This window comes from Pinus tabuliformis, chromosome 3_2, assembly GCF_031772625.1.
Source record: "Pinus tabuliformis cultivar Carrire ecotype Pingquan chromosome 3_2, CPIR1, whole genome shotgun sequence".
NCBI classification, from domain to species: Eukaryota; Viridiplantae; Streptophyta; class Pinopsida; order Pinales; family Pinaceae; genus Pinus; species Pinus tabuliformis.
In genome coordinates this window covers 656,475,998-656,485,668 of record NC_142302.1, presented here as the reverse complement: position 1 = coordinate 656,485,668, position 9,671 = coordinate 656,475,998, and the positions used below count along the sequence as shown (strand labels likewise).

Below are 9,671 nucleotides of genomic sequence, written 5' to 3'. Positions count from 1 at the left end.
ATAACCATCACAATTAAATTCTCTTGGCCAACTTGGTAGATTATAATATTTCCTAAAAATGCCCTACAATTTTTCTATAAAGAAATAAGAGTTAGGAGAGTTACAAGGGCATTCATAATCAACACCGAGTGGGAGAGTGGCATGAGGGTTGGACAATTATCGTTCGTACTCTGATAATAACCAGTGGATTCTAGCTTCGGTTCTCGGTGTAATTTTTTATTTTTCCCTCAGAACTGTAATTGAAAATCTAAAATACAAACAAATCACAAAAGGGGCCATGTAAACTAACGTTGAGGTCACACCTAGAGTAGTTTTAAATGATCCTGCTCTGCAAGCGCATAGGGACCACATGTAGAAATATGCTATCATTTGTAAATTCATGGGGTTTTGGCCCACTGAAAAGGATTTACAGACATGGATTAAATACAACTAGAAACCAAAAGGAAGCATTGACCTACATCTTGGGTCAAAGAGTTTCTTCACTGTGGTCTTCACAAATATTGAGGATAAAGACAGGGTGTTTGAAGGTGGGCCATACTTCTATGCAGCAACATGCCTCTACATGTGACCGTGGATGATGAATTTTGTCCCTGGGTGAGAAAATTTCACTTTGGTCCTGGTCTGGGTAAGACTCTACTCTCTACCTCTTGATTACTGGCAAACGAAATCATTATCTGCCATAGGAAACAAATTAGGCCGCTTTGTCAAAGCTTCTGAGGCCACCAAAAGAGGAAAGTACACTTCCTTCGCACGAATATGTGTGGAGATGGATCTATCTAGGGCTCTACCGGATGAGGTCATCTTGGAAGTTTTTGATGAAGAATGGGTGCAAACAGTAGACTATGAACATATTCCTTTCAGATGTCGAAGGTGCCATGAGCATGGGCACCTATTTAGGGATTGCCCTCTCAGTAAAATAGAGAACAAAAGTAAAGCAACCATTATGAAAGATACTGAAGGCTTTCACAAAGTGGTACATAGAGGAAAAGGGGGCAAGAGGGGGCCAAAGAAACATCAAACAAAAGGGCAATAGGCTAATCTGAACAGGTTCCATGAACTCGAAGAAGAGGAAGAGATAACAAAAACATATCAGGTTATGGAAGGAAGCCCAGTGGAGAAGGAAAAAGAAGAAAACAGAGCACAAACACAGGATTGTGACAAACAAAAAGAGAATATGCTGAGTGAAGCAGAACTGGAGATGGACCTAGAAATGACCCAGAGTGAGATGGAAATGGAGGATCAAGAACTGCAGGAGATTCTTGACATGGAATGCCTAGATCTGGAAGGGTTCTTAAAATAGGGGACCATGAGTGGGGTAGACTCATTACCACATGATGAGTTCAATAGAGTACAGTAGCTGTTCCTATGGAAAATTCAAGATAAAGGGCTGGATAGACAAAGAAAAAATGAAAGGCAGGGTAATGAAGATGTAAAAACTATGAAAAACACACCTGAATTAGCACCCAGAAACCCAGGGAAGAAAAAAGGCAGGAAAAAGCAGAACGAGTTATTGATGGAATGTGGAAATCTAATGATAGATTCAGGTAAGATGAAAGATACAACTAGCTACTCCTTTAATAATCTTTAATAATGAAGTTTACATCTTGGAATATCAGAGGTCTAGGTAGTAAAAGAAAACAAAGAATTTTTAGTAACAGAATGAAACAAGATGCTCCAGATATGATCTTTATCCAAGAAACTAAATGTTCCATTCAAAAAATAAAAGAAATCCATAACTAATGGCTCAATAGATTTGAGTTTCTAGAAGTTAAAGCAGATAATATAGAAGGGGGCATACTCACTCTTTGGAACCCCAAAAGATTGGCATAATAGATGCTGAGGCATCTAGAAATTATTTATCAGTGGCTATACAATCGATGGGAGATAGCGAGACCTATCTGGTCATGAATGTTTATGGCCCAAAAAGAATAGATGATAAACTCAGGTTTCTTGATTCTCTAATGGAGCTTAGAGACAGACATGTAGATGTACCATGGATCTTGTGTAATGACTTCAACATGATCAAATCACTTTCAGACAAAAAAGGGGGTACTGGAACTTTAAGTAGAGACTCTTCAGCATTTCAAAATTTTATAGACAATTTGAAGCTTGTTGATACTGACATGAGTAATGGTCTCTTTACTTGGAACAATAAAAGAGGAGGAGAGTCGCAAGTACCTTCAAATTTAGACAGATTCATAATCTCAAAGGATGTTATTCTTACAAACAACGAAAAGATAGTGAGAATTCTCCCCTTTGGAGGCTTGGATCATTGGCCTGTTCAACTTGAGGTTCAGGGCATTGGTACCCCCAAGAACAGACCTTTCAGATTTGAGAATATCTGGCTCATCCAACCAGACTTCATCAACAACATTACAAAATGGTGGACAGAAGATCTACATATTCAAGGTACAAGATTGTTCCAGCTTCACAAAAGACTAAAGCACATCAAGCTTAGACTTAAGGATTGGAACAAGAATGAATTTGGCAATATTTTTGCAACGAAAAAAGTTGTGGAAGATAAAATGAGGGATCTCAATCAAACCCTTATCATGGAAGGATTTAATAAAGATAAAAATGACCTAGTCACCAAACACCATCAAGACTGGGAGAATTTATGTAAACAAGAGGAAACATTTTGGAGACAAAAATCTAGAGTTCAATGGCTGAAAGAAGGGGAGCATGTTAACACTAGATTTTTCCACAGATATACCATAGCAAATAAATCTCATAAAAGAATCTCTTCGATCAAGGATGAGGGCGGCCATCTTCATAATTCCCATGAGGATATTGAAGATGTGTTAGTTCAACACTTTCATGGAATAGCACAGGAAACCATTCCCGACAGAGAGAATTTTATCAGGGATTTAATAAGACATATTCCTAAACTGGTTACTACAGAGGATAATTTCAATCTCAATAGGACAGTGACAGAAGAGGAGGTTAGTGAGGTTGTCAAAGAAATGCCTAATGGTAAAGCACCAGGCCCTGATGGTTTCAATGTGGATTTCTTTAAGGCTTGTTGGAATATTGTTAAACAAGATATTCTAAATGTAGTGGAAGATTCCAGGTTGAATAGAACTATTTTGAAGGTGCTCAACACTTCCTTTATCTCCTTGATCCCCAAACAGGACAATGCTCAGACTCCAGACAGGTTTAGACCCATAGCCTTGTGCAATGTGGTTTATAAGATAATATCCAAGGTTGTTGCTAACAGACTCAAACCACTTCTTCCTACTCTAGTTTCGGTGGAGCAATCTGGTTATATGGAGGGCGGACAAATTCTTAATAACATCATTCAAGCGCATGAGGTGGTGGACTCTTTGACAAGCAATAGGAAGGCCGGTATGATTATGCAATTGGACCTAGCCAAAGCTTATGACAAGTTGAATTGGACCTATATAAGGAGGGTCCTTATTGCTTTTGGGTTTGATCATAACTAGGTAAGATGAGTAATGGCCCTAGTAATGTCTTCCAGCTTTTCAATTCTGGTTAATGGTTCTCCTTCCAGGATTTTTACTCCTTACAAAGGCCTCAGGTAGGGCGATCCGCTCTCTCCCTTTCTCTTCATACTCATGATGGAAGGACTGGGTCGGTCTATCAAGCATGTGAAAGGAGTTGGTAATATCAAAGGTCTCCAACTTTCAAAGAATGGTCAAGCTTTGACCCATCAACAATTTGTTGATGATACTATGTTACAGGGAATCCCCACGGTCAAAGAAGCTCTAGCGTATAAACATATCCTATCTAACTTTGCCATGGCTTCAGGTATGGAAGTTAATCTATCCAAATAATACCGATATTTCTATTCAGAAAAATATCTCTAGGATTCTAGGCTTTCAGAGGGATGTTATTCCCTCCATATATTTGGGAGTTCCTCTTACTGATAAACCTCTGTACAAGGGCATATGAGAGCCGGTGATTAATGAGATGCAGGATAAAATCAGGAAATGGACATTTAGATCTTTAAACTTGGCTGGTCGGTTGGTGCTCACAAAAGCTGTTCTCCAATCAATCCATGTCTTCATGCTATCATCCCTTCCAGCTCCAAAAGGAGTTTTACAACATTTAAGAACCATTCAAAGAGACTTTCTTTGGGGGAAGGGGGAGGAAAGAAAGAAATGGGCCTTGGTAGCTTGGGAGAAGATTTGTAAACCTAAAAAATATGGGGGTCTTGGATTGGATGATCCGAAAGCACTAAGTCAAGTTTTAGGGGCAAAATTATAGTGGCACTGGGTAAAAGACCCAAATGCGCAGTGGGCTAGCATCTGGGAAGAAAAATATGCCAGCACTTGGCAAGATAATGATCTCATAAAGATGTCTAGCATCATTAAGGGCTCACACATTTGGAATAAGGCCTGGGGGAATAGAGGATTAGTATAAGAAAACAGTTTCTGGGAGATCAGAGATGGTGATCTTGCTTTGTTTTGGGAGGATAAATGGAAACAAGAACCTACACTGTTAAGAGAGGACATGTTGGACCTCAAGAAAGATACAGATACCCAAAGATTATTTAAGGTAAAAGATTTTTGGGATCAAACCAATAGTGAAGGAAAATGGAGAACCTGGAAGAAGTTGGATTGTAGGGAAGACGGCCCACTGAAAGCCAAAGCAGAGGCACTTCTTTCAATTTTGGAACAAAGGAAAATATTGGTGATAGGGGGCATGATCAACTTAGATGGGGCAACAATAATGCAGGCACCTTCAATCTTAAGGAGGAAAAATGCATACTCCTTGAGCTGGATTCCAATGAACCAGACAAGGTTTGGCAGAACATATGGAGACATCAAGGATGGATGAAGATTAAACTTTTCATGTGGTTGGTTAATCATAGGAAAATTATGACATGGGATATAACATTCGGAAGAGGGGTTTTCTAGGCCTTTCTAGATGCCTGCTCTGTGAAGCCCAAGAGGAAACAATGGAGCACCTTATTAATAACTACATTTTCACCTCTTGGTTGTGGGACACTTTTGCCTCTATCTTCCAGCAGATAGATAGGGACAAAGGAAGCATCATCAATACCATAAAAAATTAGAGAAGTAGCTTGTCTGATTTTGAACTTCTAGGCACTGCCTGGGCTTTAACACCAAGCTTCATAATATGGACTGTCTGCAAAGAAAGGAACAACATAATCATTAAGAATGTAAAATGTTCCTCCCAACGCCTTTTTGAGAAAATCTTAAGACAAATTAAGGAGACGGTAAGTACCATAGTGCGAACTTACCCTAAGAATCAACCGTCAAAAGTCGAAATGTAGATTCTTCTTAAGTTGGGTATGCAAGGGATTATTCCACAAGGCTTGGACAGGAAGGGTTTGAAACTTGATGCTAAGCAGGATTATTGGCATCCTCCCCCTCAGGGTTTTTTGAGATACAACATTGATGGGGCTTCCAAAGATAACCTGGGTATTGTTGGCTGTGGAGGGGTGTTAAGGGATGAAAACGACAGTCTCCTTTTTATTTCCATTGCCATTTGGGAAGAGCCACTAACAATATGGCGGAATTAATGGCTCTTGAACAATGTTTAGAATTCCTAAAGCAAGATAATCTCCAGAATGTTATTTCCGAAGTTAATCTCGGTCAAAAGAATCAGTTGTGGCACGGAGCCGGATAAAGTATCAAAACAATGGAGGCTGATCTAGGTATTTCAAAGGATTCAGCTTCATCTCCGAGACTTACGTACCGTGTGTTTTAACCATGTGCGTCGGACAACAAACAAATTGGCAGACATCTTGGCCAATCAAGGAGTGCTCTGCACCAAAAGTAGGGTTGCGCTAAGTTGGCCTGAGATGCCTCTGAATAGATTAAAGGTGCAATGTCATGACCAGGTGGATGAGGACATAATGGTGTTCCGTAACAAAGATACAGAGGGGGGGTCTAGGTGATGTGGATTCTTTATGCAGAGCTTTTTCTGAAGTAAGAACATTCTAGGGATGCAGGTCACTGTTGGCCTCCCCAATCCTCGACAATACGAACACAAAAGGTTAAGTTGGAAGTTGTTGGGCAGGTTCAGGTCTGTGAATGGTAGGTTCAATATATGGATTTTCTTCTTGCACTGGTTCATGAGCCCACAGAGATGGGATGATGAGTGGGGCAGGAATTCTGGCTTTCCCAATAGCCTTAAACCCCTCGTGTTTTTTTCTATTGCTGTAATACCACTCGCGAGGTGGTTTATCGTCCATTGCACGCCCTTCATGCGGGAAGCAGTTTTGTGGAGTTGGGAGCGATTCCATTCACCTTGATCCACATGGAATAGTACGGGAAAGAATTATCGCCCTCATCACGTGGTAATGTTTGGTATGTTAGGCCCGTGCGATATGGTCCTCTGCCATCGAATCATGCAAGATGGATCTATGGTCAGGATCAAGCGTGCATGTTGGTTAATCGTCAGGCTTCTTGGCATAGCAATTTTATCCTCCACCATTGGATCTGGTGTGGAGGATCTACATTCAAGAACTAGCGAGCATGTTGGTGGGTCCAGGATGGATATGGCGTGGTTAATCATTGGGCTACTAGGTATAGCGATTTTATCCTCCGCTGTGGGATCTGGCGTTTAGGATCGACGGTCAAGGATAAGGGTGTTGATCAGGGGAAGAATATCTTCTAGATAGGTTTCAAGTCTTGGTGGAATTCGTTGGCTTTCGCACGCTCTTCGTGCTCGAGGGTATCCCCCACTCAGAGCCAAATTCCTTTTAGAAGGGTCCCTAATGCCTCATTGGATCTAACTCTTTATTTTAGTTGTTTGATTGTTTGAGGGACTGAGGCCCAGTGTTTAGGCCTTTGGTTCGGGGCCCTAGGCTGTATGTGGATGGTGTTTCTTGTGCCCACAGTTCCTTGGGGACTGTTGTAATTTATGTAAGTTTTTTTTAGATTTAATGAATTAGAAGGTACAACTCTTGCTTCAACAAAAAAAGAAAATCTCAAATACGTTCCAGCAGGAGGTTGAGTTTCAACAAAAATGGTGTTGGCGGAGCTAGGTGAGAGTATCAACTCAAATAGAATGCCACTAGGGTTGGTGCTTTTGATCAGCTCAAAAGGAATGCCACTAGGGTCAACATTCCCTTATATGGAAGCTATATAGAACAAGATCCTGTAAAAATTGTAGTGGAAGGGGTACAGAGATTCAAGAAAGAAAATAGGGATCTCATAATTGTGGATATTAGTGGGAGGCACAAGCAGGAGGGTACATTATTTGAGAAAATGAGACAAGTATCCCAAGCAACAAATCTAGACCTTGTGATATTTGTCGTGGATAGCAGTATTGGGCAAGCTGCATTTGATCAGACACAGGCTTTCAAGAAGATTTTTTCTGTAGGAGTTGTGATTGTTACTAAAATGAATGAGCATGCCAAGGATGGAGATTCCCTTAGTGCTGTTGTAGCAACAAATAGCCCTATTATATTTCTTGGAAGAGGGGAACACATGGGGGATTTTGAGGCTTTTGATGTGAAGCCATTTCTAAAGAGAATTCTAGGCATGGGAGATTGGTCTAGTTTCATGAATAAAATTCAGGAAGTTGTGCCTATGGATGGAGAATCTAATCTTTTACAGAAATTTTCTCAGGTAAAATTCACATTGAGAACCATGTATGAGCAGTTCCAAAATATTCTTCAAATGGGGTCTATTGGTGAGATGTTTTCCATGATTCCTAGATTCAGTCGGGAACTGATGCCCAAGGGCAAGGAAAAGGAAAGCCAGGTGCATATCAAAAGGTTCATGACCATGATGGATTCCATGATGAATAAAGAGCTTGATAGTTTGGATCTCAAGTTCATGACTGAGTCGAGAATGGTGAGAGTGGCTCATGGATCTGGTCGTCTTGTTAAGGAAGTGATGGAAATGTTGGAAGAATACAAACAATTGGCTAAGGTTTGGAGCAAGATGAAGGGCCTTAAGATTCCCGAGGGTGGTAAGATGAGTGGCTTGTCCAAGAATATGAATGCTCAATAGATGAGAAAGGCTCTTCCACCCCAAATGGTGAAGCAGATTGGTGGCATGGGAGGGTTGCGGAACTTAATAAAGTAGATGGGTTCCAAAGGCATAGGAGGCATGTTCGGTTGACACTAGGTCTCATGTATATAGTTATTTTTTCTTTCATGTACATAGCTCTTCAAGAACTTATATTTGAATATGACCTTTCATTGATGAAGTTAGCTTTTATGTAGATATCAAGAATTTCTATTAGAATGTAACTTTTTATTAGGATGTAACTTTTCAGTGATGAAGTTCGGAATTTATCAAATTTTGGATTTGCATAGTTTGATTTATCAAAAATTATAGATTTATCTTAGTTATGGATTTTGTAAGAGTTGAGACGGATTAAATCTCTTGAAGTGTAAGCTTCTTTTAAGTGTAAAACATTAATTAAAAAATTGCACTTATCTATCTTAATTATGGATCTTGCAAGAGTTGAGACGGATTAAATCTCTTGAAATGCAAACCTCTTTTAAAGTGTAAAACATGAATTAAAAAATTGTACATATTTATCTTAACTATAGATCTTGTAAGAGTTGAAACAGATTAAATCTCTTGAAATGCAAACCTCTTTTAAAGTGTAAAACATGAATTAAAAAATTGCATCTTTATATATTTGATCCTTCTTGAAGCTTGATATATATATATATATATAGTTTAAGTTGTATTTTTTATATATATAAAATGGAGCCAACATTTTCAAATTTTACTTTGGGGTACACTACACATCTTTGTTAAATTTTAAACAAAATTGAGAGAAAAAAAATACTTTTTTGGATTTCAAACACAATTCAACAAAAAATATTAAATGTATCAACCATTTTTTTAAATTATTTTATTTCTATATAAAGTTGATACAAGATTATTTTCCTTGATATATACATAAAGTTGATACCTTCTAAATATTTCAAATGTTGAGACGTGTGAGCATTAAACTACTACACCATCTCACCCCTAGGGAGGCATGTGTGGATATCTCTGGCCCACCACCCGCCAATCCTCCTCATTATGACTTTGACCATGGCATTGATCTCATCACGTCCGCTCATCTAGCTATCACCCCAATCGGGGGTATACCAAACATTTTTTTTAAAGAATATTTTATTTTTATTTTAAAAGAAACACTTGTCAAGTTGAGATTGAGCATGGACCATAGAATGAGCCTCTCAGCTAAATGAAATGTTTTTTGGGATGAATTCGGCAATGGAAATACAATTTTTAAGTAAGATTGTGATTTTTATTTGTGAGAATTGTCTTTTTATTCATTTTTCCTCACAGAAGTGTTCAAATTCCTTACATGTGAACTCCCCACCATTATCATATCTCACGCATTTCATTTTTAGGTTAGTTTCATTCTCAACCATATCCTTATAGATTCTGAAGCATCGAAAGACTTCAGACTTCCTCTTCAAAAAATTGATTATTATCATCCTGGTATAATTTCCAATCATTAGCAAGAAGTATTGTTCACCATCCAAACCTTTTGTTTTCATTGGTCCACATAGGTCGGTGTGTACCAATTTGAATGGTTTTGAAGTGGAATGTTCATTGGTCTTGAAATCATCTCTTCTTTTTTTTCCATGCTTATAATGCTTACATGAAGTGCTAGTTGGTTTTGAGATCTCTGGAATTTCTCTCACAACTTCTTTTTTACTATTTCTGACTAGGTTGTCAAAGGTCATGTGTTCCATCCTT

At 38.8% G+C, this 9,671-nt stretch overlaps 1 pseudogene; it reads left to right on the top strand.

Moving 5' to 3' along the window:
* The first annotated feature begins 3,455 nt into the window (after nt 1-3,455).
* LOC149182374 (signal recognition particle subunit SRP54 2 pseudogene) lies at nt 3,456-8,063 on the top strand (annotated as a pseudogene).
* Nucleotides 8,064-9,671: the final 1,608 nt, after the last annotated feature.